The sequence below is a fragment of the Leuciscus leuciscus genome, assembly GCF_965113295.1.
Source record: "Leuciscus leuciscus genome assembly, chromosome: 18".
Lineage (NCBI taxonomy): Eukaryota > Metazoa > Chordata > Actinopteri > Cypriniformes > Leuciscidae > Leuciscus > Leuciscus leuciscus.
Window position 1 is genome coordinate 34,661,615 of NC_138742.1, and position 18,498 is coordinate 34,680,112.

The window sequence follows — 18,498 nt, forward strand, 5'->3', positions numbered from 1 at the left end:
TTGGAAGATAAGGAAGTAGTTAGTGAGTACAGGGAGCAGTTCAGCCAATGGCAGACCCTCCGAGACTTTTACGACTCACGTGCACAGTGGTGGGAGATGGTAAAGGAACGGACAAGACAGTTTTTTAGGAAGATAGGGAAAAATAAAAAGAATAGATTAAATCGATGCATGATGGGGCTGCAAAAACGACTACAGAGGTATTTTAATCTTTCAAATAATGGGATTGATTTTAGCGAAGAAATTAAAGAAATAAAACAAGAAATGTCAGTTTTATCCGAAAGTCAAAGCAAAGGTGTCATTTTAAGGAGCAGGGAGAGGGAGATAGAGGAAGGTGAAAGGTGTACTAGGTATTTTTTTAAAAAGATTATTTCACGGGGTGGGGCTATCACTAGTTTGAAAAGTGGAGGAAGGGAGGTTTACACTACAAAAGAAATTTTAAAGGAAACTGAAGTATTTTATGAAAACCTATACAGCACAAAAGAAGTTCACAATGACACGCTAAGGGAAGTTTTAGAGTTTTAGAAAAGAAAGTCGACAGCGAATGTACAATTTTATCTCAAGATTTTAACATCTTAGAAATTCACAAAGCTCTTAAAAGTTTTAAACGAGGAAAGTCCCCTGGTACAGACGGACTTCCTCTGGAGTTTTATTTAACTTTTTGGGATATTTTAGCGTTCGACTTACTGACTGTTTTTAAAGAATTTGAGACTCTTGAAAGACTTCCTGACAGCTTTAGAATAGGGATAGTTTCACTTTTACATAAAAAAGGAGACAAGACGGACTTACGGAACTGGCGACCCATTACTCTTTTAAACGTTGACTGCAAACTTTTTAGCAAAATTTTAGCCACACGTATGTCGACGGTTTTAGCGGACATAATCCACCCGGATCAAGCATGCGCTGTGCCCGGAAGGAAGATCACGGACAGCCTGGTGCTGATCAGAGACGCCATCTGTTACGCGAGAGACAGAAACATTCGGCTAGTAGTCCTAAATTTAGACTTTGAAAAAGCATTTGACCGCATCTCGCACCAGTTCCTTTTTAAGGTACTGGATAAAATGGGGTTTCCAGGGAGATTCATAGCCTGGGTGGGACTGCTGTACAACAGTCTGATCAGCAGATTTGTAGTTAATGGGCATTTATCCAATGCTGTAAATATTCACAGCGGTGTCCGTCAGGGGTGTCCCTTATCTGCCCTTCTGTATGTGGCCTGTATTGAGCCACTGGCACAAATCTTGAGAAGGGACAAATGGATTAAAGGACTAGACATCCCAGGAACTGGTGGACTGACGGCGACCTGTGTTTTATATATGGACGACATGACCCTTTTAGCGACTGACCTTTTATCAGTACGAAGAGCAATGGACTTGACTGACTGGTACGGTCGGGCCTCGGGCGCTAAACTCAATAGGAGTAAGTCCGAGGCCCAGCTCTTCGGGCCGTGGGGGACTGTTGACACAGGGGGACTAGATTTGGATTTTAAAGAAAATAATTTGAAAATTTTAGGAGTCAAATTTGACAGAGAGGGTGGAGGACAAGGAAACTGGACTGACTTGGTAGGGAAAGTTAGGCAAAGACTCGGGTTTTGGGGACTAAGACAACTGACTTACGAAGGCAAGATTTTAATTTTTAAAGCTGTGATTTTACCACTGATTTTACTTGTCTGTTCTGTTTTTAGTCCCCCAAGACGATTCCTGGCCAACCTGGAGAGGGCGGTATTTTATTTCCTGTGGGGGTCCAAGTGGGAACGACTGAAGAGGGAGGTCGTTAAAAAGAAAAAAGAGAATGGCGGGAAAGGCCTCCCAGACCCCCACCTGTTTTTAGGAAGCCGCTTCACCGCCCTCCACATTAAATATGCAACGACCCCATCCAGAGAGAACAAGACCGCAGCCATGACCCGTTTCTGGATGGGGTCGTACCTAAGATATTTGAAAATTTTACCAGTTGATCTTAAATGTCCAGTGTCTTTTAACTTGCCCAAAGAGTATTGTTTTATCAAATTTTTTTTAAAGAAATACTTTTTAGAGAATCAAGATGTCACAGTTTTAACTAACCACAAGTCTGTAATCTCTCTTGTGCAGGATCGGGAATCGGTGAGTCCAATTCCAGGCCTCACACTAGGTGAGGCCAAAGACGTTTGGAGGAACGCAGCCCACCCAGCTCTCCAGAACAGGCTTAAGGACTTGTCGTGGATGGTGGCTCATGAGATCCTCCCGGTCAGGGCGGTCATGCACTCCAGAGGCATGGCCAAAAACTCCATCTGCCCACGGTCCGGATGTGGCTCCCCGGAGACCGTCTACCATCTGCTCTGGGAGTGCGGCGCTGCGCGGGACCTGTGGGCCAAGACCGGCCCCCTGTTTTTCCCGTGCCTGCCAGCGGGTAGAGCCCAGGTGGACTACAAGCTCGCTATCCTAGGGGTGAGTCAGGGCTTGAAGGAGCTAACACCGCAGAAATTTGCCTCGCTCTGGCTCACCCTAAACATCATAAAGGATACCATCTGGGCCACCAGAAACCTGCTGGTGGGGAAACGCGTGACGGTCCCCCTCCACGCGTGCGAGCATAGAATAACATCAACGCTGCAGGGTGGGCCGCACGTCGTTATTCGGATGGGGGGGCCAGGCCGCACAGAAAAGGTCCCGGCCGCCACCGACCCTGGCCGCCCGTAGATGCACCCTCACCACACCGGCTACGGGAACAGCGGGCCAGCGGGCCGGAGGAGCGGGGATTTCCGCTGGGCACCGGAAGCGGGGAGTCCGGAGCCTGTCCTGGAGACCTGGAGTGAATGGAAAAACTTGATAGGGACTCATCCGCGATCCTGTACAAGAGATGATGTTTTAGTTGGCATGTTTTATTGTTTTATATCCTTTATTTCTATTTATCTTCATTCATTTTACCCTTCTTTTAAACCAAACATTTTACACACATGGACTTTTACACAACACAAAACCAAACTGATTTTTAACCGTTAAATTGTGTATTTTTTGTTTTAAAGACGTGTTATGTTTTAAAGGAAAAATGTGGAAAAATGTGTGGAAATGAAAATGGAAAATGTGACAATAAACTTTTTTCGAAAGAAAAATCTGTTCTTATCAGTTTAATATCTGATACGTGCCCTACCCGGGCACCATATATTAAATTGATTTTTGGAACTGGGAGATGGAATAGGGGCTTGCTCCGTCCACTCCACGCATCGACCCGGTATTGCAGTACTTCTGGGAACGGTGCACCCCCTTTAAAGTGTTCAATGAGAGAAGTGTTTTAGTCTTGTGTGACAGCAGATGTTCATGGAAGTAGTGTATATTGCTGTGTATGGCTGTCGTAGGTGATCATATCCAATACTGGTAACGGTGGTGTGAAAATAACAAATTCAAAAATAAATAAATAAATAAATAAACTCTGTTCTTATCAGTTTCATATCTGATTCGTCCACTATCCGGGGACTGCGTATTAAATCGATCTTTGGCTCATGGAGCCGGTTCCGGAGCATGAAAAAAAGAAAAGAAGAAAAAAAAGAAGCCCGTCACTGCACATTTTTGATGTCTCTCTTATCTCTTGGAGTCTTTTGCTAACGAGCTGATGAGTTGAATCAGGTGTGTGTTCGATTGTCCGACCGTTGGTGAGGATTGCGAAGAGGGACAGGGTGCCTCTGACTGGAGGCCCGGGAATTCATACTTACCTGGCAGGGGAGACACCATGATCAGGGAGGTGGTTCACCCAGGGCGAGGCTCGGCCATTGCACTCCGGTTGTGCTGACCCCTGCGAATTCCCCAAATGTGGGAATCTCGACTGCATAATTTATGGTAGTGGGGGACTGCGTTCGCGCTCTCCCCTGGACACACACACTGGTTAAAAGAGCAGATTGTTAAAGCTCCAATCATTTTTCCTTCTTCTCCTGATGGTTGATGAAACCTTGGAAGTCCAGAGAACCGAACTGCAGTGGTTGATTGAGAGATAGAAAACAACCTGGGAGGCTTGTTTTTTTTTTCTTCTTTTTTTTTCATTCTTCACATAATCTCCAATATTTAACGAATGCTTTGATTGACAGCAGTGGTCCAAAGTTGTTCAGAATGAGGAGTTCTATCATGTGGTATGAATACCTTGTGCACGTGTGAAAAATCACGTGATACACAGTCGTCTATGGCCGTATTCAAGTTGTTGTTTTTTTCTGTTTACAGCGCCACCAAGTGGCCAGTCGCCACATCCCTTTTCACGTGACCACAGGCTGAGCCCGTACACAGGTGTACCCACTTGGGTGTAATTGTCTCTTTGCCGTCGGAGAGTTATAGCCTTTCAAGTAAAGCCCGCCTCGCCCACCGCCAACGTCTTGGCGTCCCGTCGCCAACGTGAATCGAAATTCCGACTTTTTTCCCGGTCACTGTCGGCAGTCAGACTCCAGAGAATCTTTCGGCACCGCTTTGGGTCAGATTGGGCAAACGACCCAGGACTACTGTGCAAAAGTAGGTTTTTCGGAAAATCCCAAATACCCGAAAATCTCGCCAGCGCGACCATCCGATCCGAGGCGTGCGTCTCGTTCGGCCCGAGCCAAGGATTCCGGTGATGTAAGACACTTGGGTCTGCGACGGACGGTTTAGGAGTTACGAGCCATTCCGTGCTTTTGAACGATGATGATCCAAAATCCCAGGTTGCACTCCAAAGTGTCGTGTTGTGCACTCCGTTGTGATCCGTTTTCGGTGAGCTTGTTTGTTGGCGACCTTAGGCCCTCTCGCCGCGGCCCAGGTGGGCGTGGCCTTTGGCGGCTCCCCCGCCTCGGCGTCATTGCGGCATCGCTTCTCGGCCTTTTGGCTAAGATCAAGTGTAGTATCTGTTCTTATCAGTTTAATATCTGATACGTGCCCTACCCGGGCACCATATATTAAATTGATTTTTGGAACTGGGAGATGGAATAGGGGCTTGCTCCGTCCACTCCACGCATCGACCCGGTATTGCAGTACTTCTGGGAACGGTGCACCCCCTTTAAAGTGTTCAATGAGAGAAGTGTTTTAGTCTTGTGTGACAGCAGATGTTCATGGAAGTAGTGTATATTGCTGTGTATGGCTGTCGTAGGTGATCATATCCAATACTGGTAACGGTGGTGTGAAAATAACAAATTCAAAAATAAATAAATAAATAAATAAACTCTGTTCTTATCAGTTTCATATCTGATTCGTCCACTATCCGGGGACTGCGTATTAAATCGATCTTTGGCTCATGGAGCCGGTTCCGGAGCATGAAAAAAAGAAAAGAAGAAAAAAAAGAAGCCCGTCACTGCACATTTTTGATGTCTCTCTTATCTCTTGGAGTCTTTTGCTAACGAGCTGATGAGTTGAATCAGGTGTGTGTTCGATTGTCCGACCGTTGGTGAGGATTGCGAAGAGGGACAGGGTGCCTCTGACTGGAGGCCCAGGAATTCATACTTACCTGGCAGGGGAGACACCATGATCAGGGAGGTGGTTCACCCAGGGCGAGGCTCGGCCATTGCACTCCGGTTGTGCTGACCCCTGCGAATTCCCCAAATGTGGGAATCTCGACTGCATAATTTATGGTAGTGGGGGACTGCGTTCGCGCTCTCCCCTGGACACACACACTGGTTAAAAGAGCAGATTGTTAAAGCTCCAATCATTTTTCCTTCTTCTCCTGATGGTTGATGAAACCTTGGAAGTCCAGAGAACCGAACTGCAGTGGTTGATTGAGAGATAGAAAACAACCTGGGAGGCTTGTTTTTTTTTTCTTCTTTTTTTTTCATTCTTCACATAATCTCCAATATTTAACGAACGCTTTGATTGACAGCAGTGGTCCAAAGTTGTTCAGAATGAGGAGTTCTATCATGTGGTATGAATACCTTGTGCACGTGTGAAAAATCACGTGATACACAGTCGTCTATGGCCGTATTCAAGTTGTTGTTTTTTTCTGTTTACAGCGCCACCAAGTGGCCAGTCGCCACATCCCTTTTCACGTGACCACAGGCTGAGCCCGTACACAGGTGTACCCACTTGGGTGTAATTGTCTCTTTGCCGTCGGAGAGTTATAGCCTTTCAAGTAAAGCCCGCCTCGCCCACCGCCAACGTCTTGGCGTCCCGTCGCCAACGTGAATCGAAATTCCGACTTTTTTCCCGGTCACTGTCGGCAGTCAGACTCCAGAGAATCTTTCGGCACCGCTTTGGGTCAGATTGGGCAAACGACCCAGGACTACTGTGCAAAAGTAGGTTTTTCGGAAAATCCCAAATACCCGAAAATCTCGCCAGCGCGACCATCCGATCCGAGGCGTGCGTCTCGTTCGGCCCGAGCCAAGGATTCCGGTGATGTAAGACACTTGGGTCTGCGACGGACGGTTTAGGAGTTACGAGCCATTCCGTGCTTTTGAACGATGATGATCCAAAATCCCAGGTTGCACTCCAAAGTGTCGTGTTGTGCACTCCGTTGTGATCCGTTTTCGGTGAGCTTGTTTGTTGGCGACCTTAGGCCCTCTCGCCGCGGCCCAGGTGGGCGTGGCCTTTGGCGGCTCCCCCGCCTCGGCGTCATTGCGGCATCGCTTCTCGGCCTTTTGGCTAAGATCAAGTGTAGTATCTGTTCTTATCAGTTTAATATCTGATACGTGCCCTACCCGGGCACCATATATTAAATTGATTTTTGGAACTGGGAGATGGAATAGGGGCTTGCTCCGTCCACTCCACGCATCGACCCGGTATTGCAGTACTTCTGGGAACGGTGCACCCCCTTTAAAGTGTTCAATGAGAGAAGTGTTTTAGTCTTGTGTGACAGCAGATGTTCATGGAAGTAGTGTATATTGCTGTGTATGGCTGTCGTAGGTGATCATATCCAATACTGGTAACGGTGGTGTGAAAATAACAAATTCAAAAATAAATAAATAAATAAATAAACTCTGTTCTTATCAGTTTCATATCTGATTCGTCCACTATCCGGGGACTGCGTATTAAATCGATCTTTGGCTCATGGAGCCGGTTCCGGAGCATGAAAAAAAGAAAAGAAGAAAAAAAAGAAGCCCGTCACTGCACATTTTTGATGTCTCTCTTATCTCTTGGAGTCTTTTGCTAACGAGCTGATGAGTTGAATCAGGTGTGTGTTCGATTGTCCGACCGTTGGTGAGGATTGCGAAGAGGGACAGGGTGCCTCTGACTGGAGGCCCGGGAATTCATACTTACCTGGCAGGGGAGACACCATGATCAGGGAGGTGGTTCACCCAGGGCGAGGCTCGGCCATTGCACTCCGGTTGTGCTGACCCCTGCGAATTCCCCAAATGTGGGAATCTCGACTGCATAATTTATGGTAGTGGGGGACTGCGTTCGCGCTCTCCCCTGGACACACACACTGGTTAAAAGAGCAGATTGTTAAAGCTCCAATCATTTTTCCTTCTTCTCCTGATGGTTGATGAAACCTTGGAAGTCCAGAGAACCGAACTGCAGTGGTTGATTGAGAGATAGAAAACAACCTGGGAGGCTTGTTTTTTTTTTCTTCTTTTTTTTTCATTCTTCACATAATCTCCAATATTTAACGAACGCTTTGATTGACAGCAGTGGTCCAAAGTTGTTCAGAATGAGGAGTTCTATCATGTGGTATGAATACCTTGTGCACGTGTGAAAAATCACGTGATACACAGTCGTCTATGGCCGTATTCAAGTTGTTGTTTTTTTCTGTTTACAGCGCCACCAAGTGGCCAGTCGCCACATCCCTTTTCACGTGACCACAGGCTGAGCCCGTACACAGGTGTACCCACTTGGGTGTAATTGTCTCTTTGCCGTCGGAGAGTTATAGCCTTTCAAGTAAAGCCCGCCTCGCCCACCGCCAACGTCTTGGCGTCCCGTCGCCAACGTGAATCGAAATTCCGACTTTTTTCCCGGTCACTGTCGGCAGTCAGACTCCAGAGAATCTTTCGGCACCGCTTTGGGTCAGATTGGGCAAACGACCCAGGACTACTGTGCAAAAGTAGGTTTTTCGGAAAATCCCAAATACCCGAAAATCTCGCCAGCGCGACCATCCGATCCGAGGCGTGCGTCTCGTTCGGCCCGAGCCAAGGATTCCGGTGATGTAAGACACTTGGGTCTGCGACGGACGGTTTAGGAGTTACGAGCCATTCCGTGCTTTTGAACGATGATGATCCAAAATCCCAGGTTGCACTCCAAAGTGTCGTGTTGTGCACTCCGTTGTGATACGTTTTCGGTGAGCTTGTTTGTTGGCGACCTTAGGCCCTCTCGCCGCGGCCCAGGTGGGCGTGGCCTTTGGCGGCTCCCCCGCCTCGGCGTCATTGCGGCATCGCTTCTCGGCCTTTTGGCTAAGATCAAGTGTAGTATCTGTTCTTATCAGTTTAATATCTGATACGTGCCCTACCCGGGCACCATATATTAAATTGATTTTTGGAACTGGGAGATGGAATAGGGGCTTGCTCCGTCCACTCCACGCATCGACCCGGTATTGCAGTACTTCTGGGAACGGTGCACCCCCTTTAAAGTGTTCAATGAGAGAAGTGTTTTAGTCTTGTGTGACAGCAGATGTTCATGGAAGTAGTGTATATTGCTGTGTATGGCTGTCGTAGGTGATCATATCCAATACTGGTAACGGTGGTGTGAAAATAACAAATTCAAAAATAAATAAATAAATAAATAAACTCTGTTCTTATCAGTTTCATATCTGATTCGTCCACTATCCGGGGACTGCGTATTAAATCGATCTTTGGCTCATGGAGCCGGTTCCGGAGCATGAAAAAAAGAAAAGAAGAAAAAAAAGAAGCCCGTCACTGCACATTTTTGATGTCTCTCTTATCTCTTGGAGTCTTTTGCTAACGAGCTGATGAGTTGAATCAGGTGTGTGTTCGATTGTCCGACCGTTGGTGAGGATTGCGAAGAGGGACAGGGTGCCTCTGACTGGAGGCCCGGGAATTCATACTTACCTGGCAGGGGAGACACCATGATCAGGGAGGTGGTTCACCCAGGGCGAGGCTCGGCCATTGCACTCCGGTTGTGCTGACCCCTGCGAATTCCCCAAATGTGGGAATCTCGACTCCATAATTTATGGTAGTGGGGGACTGCGTTCGCGCTCTCCCCTGGACACACACACTGGTTAAAAGAGCAGATTGTTAAAGCTCCAATCATTTTTCCTTCTTCTCCTGATGGTTGATGAAACCTTGGAAGTCCAGAGAACCGAACTGCAGTGGTTGATTGAGAGATAGAAAACAACCTGGGAGGCTTGTTTTTTTTTTCTTCTTTTTTTTTCATTCTTCACATAATCTCCAATATTTAACGAACGCTTTGATTGACAGCAGTGGTCCAAAGTTGTTCAGAATGAGGAGTTCTATCATGTGGTATGAATACCTTGTGCACGTGTGAAAAATCACGTGATACACAGTCGTCTATGGCCGTATTCAAGTTGTTGTTTTTTTCTGTTTACAGCGCCACCAAGTGGCCAGTCGCCACATCCCTTTTCACGTGACCACAGGCTGAGCCCGTACACAGGTGTACCCACTTGGGTGTAATTGTCTCTTTGCCGTCGGAGAGTTATAGCCTTTCAAGTAAAGCCCGCCTCGCCCACCGCCAACGTCTTGGCGTCCCGTCGCCAACGTGAATCGAAATTCCGACTTTTTTCCCGGTCACTGTCGGCAGTCAGACTCCAGAGAATCTTTCGGCACCGCTTTGGGTCAGATTGGGCAAACGACCCAGGACTACTGTGCAAAAGTAGGTTTTTCGGAAAATCCCAAATACCCGAAAATCTCGCCAGCGCGACCATCCGATCCGAGGCGTGCGTCTCGTTCGGCCCGAGCCAAGGATTCCGGTGATGTAAGACACTTGGGTCTGCGACGGACGGTTTAGGAGTTACGAGCCATTCCGTGCTTTTGAACGATGATGATCCAAAATCCCAGGTTGCACTCCAAAGTGTCGTGTTGTGCACTCCGTTGTGATCCGTTTTCGGTGAGCTTGTTTGTTGGCGACCTTAGGCCCTCTCGCCGCGGCCCAGGTGGGCGTGGCCTTTGGCGGCTCCCCCGCCTCGGCGTCATTGCGGCATCGCTTCTCGGCCTTTTGGCTAAGATCAAGTGTAGTATCTGTTCTTATCAGTTTAATATCTGATACGTGCCCTACCCGGGCACCATATATTAAATTGATTTTTGGAACTGGGAGATGGAATAGGGGCTTGCTCCGTCCACTCCACGCATCGACCCGGTATTGCAGTACTTCTGGGAACGGTGCACCCCCTTTAAAGTGTTCAATGAGAGAAGTGTTTTAGTCTTGTGTGACAGCAGATGTTCATGGAAGTAGTGTATATTGCTGTGTATGGCTGTCGTAGGTGATCATATCCAATACTGGTAACGGTGGTGTGAAAATAACAAATTCAAAAATAAATAAATAAATAAATAAACTCTGTTCTTATCAGTTTCATATCTGATTCGTCCACTATCCGGGGACTGCGTATTAAATCGATCTTTGGCTCATGGAGCCGGTTCCGGAGCATGAAAAAAAGAAAAGAAGAAAAAAAAGAAGCCCGTCACTGCACATTTTTGATGTCTCTCTTATCTCTTGGAGTCTTTTGCTAACGAGCTGATGAGTTGAATCAGGTGTGTGTTCGATTGTCCGACCGTTGGTGAGGATTGCGAAGAGGGACAGGGTGCCTCTGACTGGAGGCCCGGGAATTCATACTTACCTGGCAGGGGAGACACCATGATCAGGGAGGTGGTTCACCCAGGGCGAGGCTCGGCCATTGCACTCCGGTTGTGCTGACCCCTGCGAATTCCCCAAATGTGGGAATCTCGACTGCATAATTTATGGTAGTGGGGGACTGCGTTCGCGCTCTCCCCTGGACACACACACTGGTTAAAAGAGCAGATTGTTAAAGCTCCAATCATTTTTCCTTCTTCTCCTGATGGTTGATGAAACCTTGGAAGTCCAGAGAACCGAACTGCAGTGGTTGATTGAGAGATAGAAAACAACCTGGGAGGCTTGTTTTTTTTTTTCTTCTTTTTTTTTCATTCTTCACATAATCTCCAATATTTAACGAACGCTTTGATTGACAGCAGTGGTCCAAAGTTGTTCAGAATGAGGAGTTCTATCATGTGGTATGAATACCTTGTGCACGTGTGAAAAATCACGTGATACACAGTCGTCTATGGCCGTATTCAAGTTGTTGTTTTTTTCTGTTTACAGCGCCACCAAGTGGCCAGTCGCCACATCCCTTTTCACGTGACCACAGGCTGAGCCCGTACACAGGTGTACCCACTTGGGTGTAATTGTCTCTTTGCCGTCGGAGAGTTATAGCCTTTCAAGTAAAGCCCGCCTCGCCCACCGCCAACGTCTTGGCGTCCCGTCGCCAACGTGAATCGAAATTCCGACTTTTTTCCCGGTCACTGTCGGCAGTCAGACTCCAGAGAATCTTTCGGCACCGCTTTGGGTCAGATTGGGCAAACGACCCAGGACTACTGTGCAAAAGTAGGTTTTTCGGAAAATCCCAAATACCCGAAAATCTCGCCAGCGCGACCATCCGATCCGAGGCGTGCGTCTCGTTCGGCCCGAGCCAAGGATTCCGGTGATGTAAGACACTTGGGTCTGCGACGGACGGTTTAGGAGTTACGAGCCATTCCGTGCTTTTGAACGATGATGATCCAAAATCCCAGGTTGCACTCCAAAGTGTCGTGTTGTGCACTCCGTTGTGATCCGTTTTCGGTGAGCTTGTTTGTTGGCGACCTTAGGCCCTCTCGCCGCGGCCCAGGTGGGCGTGGCCTTTGGCGGCTCCCCCGCCTCGGCGTCATTGCGGCATCGCTTCTCGGCCTTTTGGCTAAGATCACGTGGTCTGGTCAGAAGTTTGTGACAGCGATCGCCTCTTGTCGGACCTTTTGGTCTCGTGTGTTGCTTGTCACACGGGACCTACATCCTTCAGGAGGTACATTGACAAGCGGCTTTTAAGTGACGACTCGTTTCTGCGAGGAATCTTCTTTAAGGTAAGCAGGTTTTAATTTATTTATTGTATATTTATTGTTGGGTTTTAGCCGCAGCAGGCTGGTGGTGCCTCCAACATGTCGGCTGCTCGTGCCGGCGTGAGGAGGCACCACAGCGTGCGTTTTAAATTTAAAGCAAAAGAGGATGGCACTCTCCCGGCCATGTCCAGACTGGACTTTTCTAGGAAGTGCATCCAACAGACTCTTGGTTTTAAAGTTGTGGACATAAACTGCCTGTTGACTCTGCCCCTGAATCATGGCTTTGATGTAAGCTTTGCTTCGGCTTCCTTGCTAAGTACTTTTTGGACTCGGTTTGAAATGTGTAAAGCCAATTTCTCCATGTTCACTGTGGAAAAACTGACTGATAATTCACTGAAAGTCGTGATTGTCAGGATGTTTAATGAAACAGTAAGTGGAGAGGACATTGCTGTATGGTTGGCAAGATATTGCTCTATTCGTGGACAACCAGTCAAGGTTTTAGATGAAGACGGTATCTGGAGCTGTGCGTGGAGAGTGCCCATTAAACAATGGGCAGATCCCAACAGCTACCATGGCCTGAGTCAAATACCTTCAATGATTGTGTTGGGAGAGAATAGAGGTTACATCCATTACCAAGGGATGCCCAAGCTATGCCGCAAGTGTGGCAAACTTGGACATCTGGCCGAGGCATGCCAAGAAGTAGTGTGTAGGAAGTGCAGAGAAATTGGGCACATTTTTGAGGAGTGTCAAAATGGCAGAAAGTGCAACCTCTGTGGAGAATCATCCCATCTCTACAGAGACTGCCCTAAAAGCTTTGCCAACAAGTTAAAAAGTAACAAAATGGCCGCCCCACATGTCGAACAAACAATTGAGGAGGCGGGCCCTGAGGTTTTGGTGGGAAATTCAAATCCCCAGCCAGCCTCAGGGATTGGACAGGAAGGAGGAAGTGGGGCGGCCACAGGGGCGGAGTCAATTCTGGCAGTTGGTGAGGGGGAGGAAGCCAATCCCCAAAATGAAAAAGAAGACAGTATGGAGGATGTAGAGGAGGAAATGGCTTCCTCCCTAGTAACCGTGTCTGAGGTTAGTGTGTCCACTAGTGGGAGTGAAACAGACTGTTCGCTCCCTAATGCTCAAGTGCAGAAAAGAACTGCGAGATCTCCTCTGGTTCAAACAGAGGAGAAAAAGTTGCGGGTAGCGCATCGGCTAGATAGTTCCCCTATGGAAGATCTAGACCGTATGTGGCCCGCAGAATCTCCAAATGAAGTCTCTTTTCTGCATTTCAAGCTAAGAACATCGTCGCCAAAGGAATCGCAAGAGGTCTTCTCTGCGGGCCCTGAGGCGTCAAGCACTTGCCCCCTTGATCCCAGGTTCTCTGGGCAAAAGGAAAGGCAAGTGCAACAAGATGTAACATGATTTTAATTATATCTCTGTAGTCCCATGGTTTTCTTTTAAATGTCTCACACCTTTTTAACCATACTGCTCATGGCTCTCACTATCTCTACAATCAATGTGAGAAGTTTGAAGAGCAATATACGAGCACAGAGCGTGTTATCCCTTTTAAAATCTTTTAAGTCAGATGTGTTTTTATTGCAAGAATGTGGTCTGCCTTTTTTAACAAATTACAGGAAGTGGGAGGAGATTTGGACCCCAGGACCTTCCATCTGGTGTGGGTCCAATTTGAACAAAAATGACGGTGTTGCTATTTTAATTAAAAATCCCAATATTTTGGTGAAGGGCAGCACTGTGGTGAGGGATGGGCGGGCAATCTTAGCTAATCTGACTTTTTTAGGTAAGGATTTTAACATTTTAAATGTGTATGGTTTTACAGGAAAAAACAATAGGTATGAGCTTTTAGAAGACCTGCAGCCCCACATGCTAGGTAGGGCTCCCCTAGTGGTAGCAGGGGATTTTAATTGTGTTTTAACAAGAAAGGATAGAAAGAGGGTAGGAGAGGATTTTAAGGTCGACAAGACATCGGTTTTATTACAAAACATAGTCAAAGATTTTAAGTTAGTTGACTGCTTTAAAACAATGCATCAAAGAGAGGAGGGCTTCACCTGGTTCAGTGGTGATGGCGCCAGAGCCTCTCGAATTGACTACGTTTTTACAAGGGACTGCCCGCCGACCGATGCTACATTGACCCCCCTCTTCTTTTCTGATCACATGATGCTCTCCTGCACCCTTTCACTACCCACAGGTGTGACTGTAGGGGGAGGGCTGTGGAAGCTGAACTGCTCCCTATTAGAGGATGAGGAAGTGGTTGAAGAATATAGGGAGCAGTTCAGCCAATGGCAGACCCTCCAGGACTTTTACGACTCACGTGCACAGTGGTGGGAGATGGTGAAACAAAGGACAGGACGGTTTTTTAAACAAATTGGAAAAGAAAAAAAGAACAAAGAAAAAAGACGCATGATGGGGCTGCAAAAAAGACTGCAGAGATATTTTAACCTTTTAAACAGTGGATTGGATTTTACAAATGAAATCAAAGAAGTAAAGAAAGAAATGTCAGATTTGTCTGAAACTAAGTGTAAAGGTGTCATTTTAAGATGTAAGGAGAGAGAAATAGAAGAAGGGGAAAAGTGTACTAGATACTTTTTTAAAAAGACAATAACACGGGGAGGGTCAATTAATACTTTAAAAACTTTTACAGGGGGGGAAGTAAATACAACAGATCAGATTTTAGGGGAAATTGAAAGTTTTTACAATAATTTATACAGCACTAAAGAGGTACACAATGGCATCTTAGAGGAAGTTTTAGGGTTTTTAGACAAAAAGGTAAAGAGTCCAGATGTGCTTTTATCCCAGGATTTTACTCTTTTAGAAATGCACAAAGCACTAAAAGGTTTTAAAAAGGGGAAGTCCCCAGGCATGGATGGACTCCCCTTTGAGTTTTATCTGACTTTCTGGGACATTTTAGCACACGACTTATTGACAGTTTTTAAAGAATTTGAGACTCTTGACAGACTTCCGGACAGCTTTAGAGTAGGGATAGTTACTTTACTACACAAAAAAGGAGACAAGACTGACTTGAGAAACTGGCGACCAATCACTCTTTTAAATTATGATTGTAAACTTTTTAGTAAGATTTTAGCTACACGTATGTCGACTGTTTTAGAGGACGTAATCCACCTGGATCAAGCATGCGCTGTGCCCGGCAGGAAGATCACGGACAGCCTGGTACTGATCAGAGACGCCATCTGTTATGCGAGAGACAGAAACATTCGGCTAGTAGTCCTAAATTTAGATTTTGAAAAAGCCTTTGACCGCGTCTCGCACCAGTACCTGTTTCAGGTACTGGGAAAAATGGGGTTTCCTGGGAGGTTTATAGCCTGGGTGGGATTGCTGTACAACGATCTGTCTAGCAGTATTTTGGTTAATGGGCATTTATCCAAAGCTGTAAAACTCTACAGCGGCGTCCGTCAGGGGTGTCCTTTATCTCCCCTTCTGTATGTGGCTTGTATTGAGCCACTGGCACAAATCTTGAGAAGGGATAAATGGATTAAAGGACTAGACATCCCAGGAACTGGTGGACTGACGGCGACCTGTGTTTTATATATGGATGACGTGACCCTTTTAGCGACTGACCTTTTATCAGTACGAAGAGCAATGGACTTGACTGACTGGTACGGTCGGGCCTCGGGGGCTAAGCTCAATAGGAGCAAGTCCGAGGCCCAGCTCTTCGGGCCGTGGGGGAACGTTGACACAGGTGGACTAGATTTGGATTTTAAAGACAATAATTTGAAAATTTTAGGTGTAAAATTTGACAGAGAGGGTGGAGGACAAGGAAACTGGACTGACTTGTTAGGGAAAGTCAGGCAAAGACTTGGGTTTTGGGGACTAAGACAACTGACGTTTGAAGGCAAGATTTTAATTTTTAAAGCCGTGATTTTACCACTGATTTTACTTGTCTGTTCTGTTTTTAGTCCCCAAAGACGATTCCTGGCAAACCTGGAGAGGGCGGTCTTTTATTTCCTGTGGGGGTCCAAGTGGGAGAGACTAAAGAGGGAGGTCATCAAGAAGAAAAAAGAGAATGGCGGGAAAGGCCTCCCAGACCCCCACCTCTTTTTAGGCAGTCGCTTTGCCGCCCTTCACATTCAATACGCCCTGACCCCATCCAGAGAACACAAGACAGCAGCCATGACCCGATTCTGGATGGGGTCTTACCTAAGAACTTTGAAAATTGTACCCATTGATCTTAAACGTCCAGTGTCTTTTAACTTGCCTAAAGAATACAGTTTTATAAAGACATTTTTAAAAAAGTACCTTTTAGAGACCAATGATGCCACCATTTTAACTAACCACAAGTCTCTTATCTCTCTTGTGCAGGATCGGGAATCGGTGAGTCCGGTTCCAGGCCTCACACTAGGTGAGGCCAAAGACGTTTGGAGGAACGCAGCCCACCCAGCTCTCCAGAACAGGCATAAGGACTTATCGTGGATGGTGGCTCATGAGATCCTCCCGGTCAGGGCGGTCATGCACTCCAGAGGCATGGCCAAAAACTCCATCTGCCCACGGTCCGGATGTGGTTCCCCGGAGACCGTCTACCATCTGCTCTGGGAGTGCGGTGCTGCGCGGGACCTGTGGGCCAGAACCAGCCCCCTGGTTTTCCCGTGCCTGCCAGCGGGTAGTGTCCAGATGGAATACAAGCTCGCCATCCTGGGGGTGGGTCAGGGCTTGAAGGACCTCACACCAAAACAATTTACCTCGCTCTGGCTCACCCTCAACCATATCAAGGATGCCATCTGGACCACCAGAAACCTGCTGGTGGGGAAACGCGTTACGGTGCCCCTCCACGCGTGCGAGCAACTTATAAGATCAACGCTGCAGGAGGCGCCGGACGTCGTCATTCGGATGGGGGGGCTGGGGTCGCACGGAAAGGTCCCGGCCACCACCGTACCTGGCCGCCCGTAGATGCACCCTCACCACACCGGCTACGGGAACAGCGGGCCAGCGGGCCGGAGGGAGGGGATCTCCGCTGGGCACCGGAAGCGGGAGGTCCGGAGCCTGTTCTGGAGACCTGGAGTGAATGGACAATCTTGATAGGGACTCACCCGCGATCCTGTACAAGAGATGATGTTTTAGTTGGCATGTTTTATTGTTTTACATCATTTATTGCTATTTATTTTCATTCATTTTACCTTCTTTTAAACCAACATTTTACTCACATGGACTTTTACACGACACACAACCCAATACTGAGTTTTAGCCCTTAATTGTGTCATTTTTGTTTTAAAGACATGTGTAATTTTTAAAAGAAAAATGAGGAAATGTAAAGAATGAAAATGTGCCAATAAACTTTTTTCGAAAGAAAAAAATCTGTTCTTATCAGTTTAATATCTGATACGTGCCCTACCCGGGCACCATATATTAAATTGATTTTTGGAACTGGGAGATGGAATAGGGGCTTGCTCCGTCCACTCCACGCATCGACCCGGTATTGCAGTACTTCTGGGAACGGTGCACCCCCTTTAAAGTGTTCAATGAGAGAAGTGTTTTAGTCTTGTGTGACAGCAGATGTTCATGGAAGTAGTGTATATTGCTGTGTATGGCTGTCGTAGGTGATCATATCCAATACTGGTAACGGTGGTGTGAAAATAACAAATTCAAAAATAAATAAATAAATAAATAAACTCTGTTCTTATCAGTTTCATATCTGATTCGTCCACTATCCGGGGACTGCGTATTAAATCGATCTTTGGCTCATGGAGCCGGTTCCGGAGCATGAAAAAAAGAAAAGAAGAAAAAAAAGAAGCCCGTCACTGCACATTTTTGATGTCTCTCTTATCTCTTGGAGTCTTTTGCTAACGAGCTGATGAGTTGAATCAGGTGTGTGTTCGATTGTCCGACCGTTGGTGAGGATTGCGAAGAGGGACAGGGTGCCTCTGACTGGAGGCCCGGGAATTCATACTTACCTGGCAGGGGAGACACCATGATCAGGGAGGTGGTTCACCCAGGGCGAGGCTCGGCCATTGCACTCCGGTTGTGCTGACCCCTGCGAATTCCCCAAATGTGGGAATCTCGACTGCATAATTTATGGTAGTGGGGGACTGCGTTCGCGCTCTCCCCTGGACACACACACTGGTTAAAAGAGCAGATTGTTAAAGCTCCAATCATTTTTCCTTCTTCTCCTGATGGTTGATGAAACCTTGGAAGTCCAGAGAACCGAACTGCAGTGGTTGATTGAGAGATAGAAAACAACCTGGGAGGCTTGTTTTTTTTTTCTTCTTTTTTTTTCATTCTTCACATAATCTCCAATATTTAACGAACGCTTTGATTGACAGCAGTGGTCCAAAGTTGTTCAGAATGAGGAGTTCTATCATGTGGTATGAATACCTTGTGCACGTGTGAAAAATCACGTGATACACAGTCGTCTATGGCCGTATTCAAGTTGTTGTTTTTTTCTGTTTACAGCGCCACCAAGTGGCCAGTCGCCACATCCCTTTTCACGTGACCACAGGCTGAGCCCGTACACAGGTGTACCCACTTGGGTGTAATTGTCTCTTTGCCGTCGGAGAGTTATAGCCTTTCAAGTAAAGCCCGCCTCGCCCACCGCCAACGTCTTGGCGTCCCGTCGCCAACGTGAATCG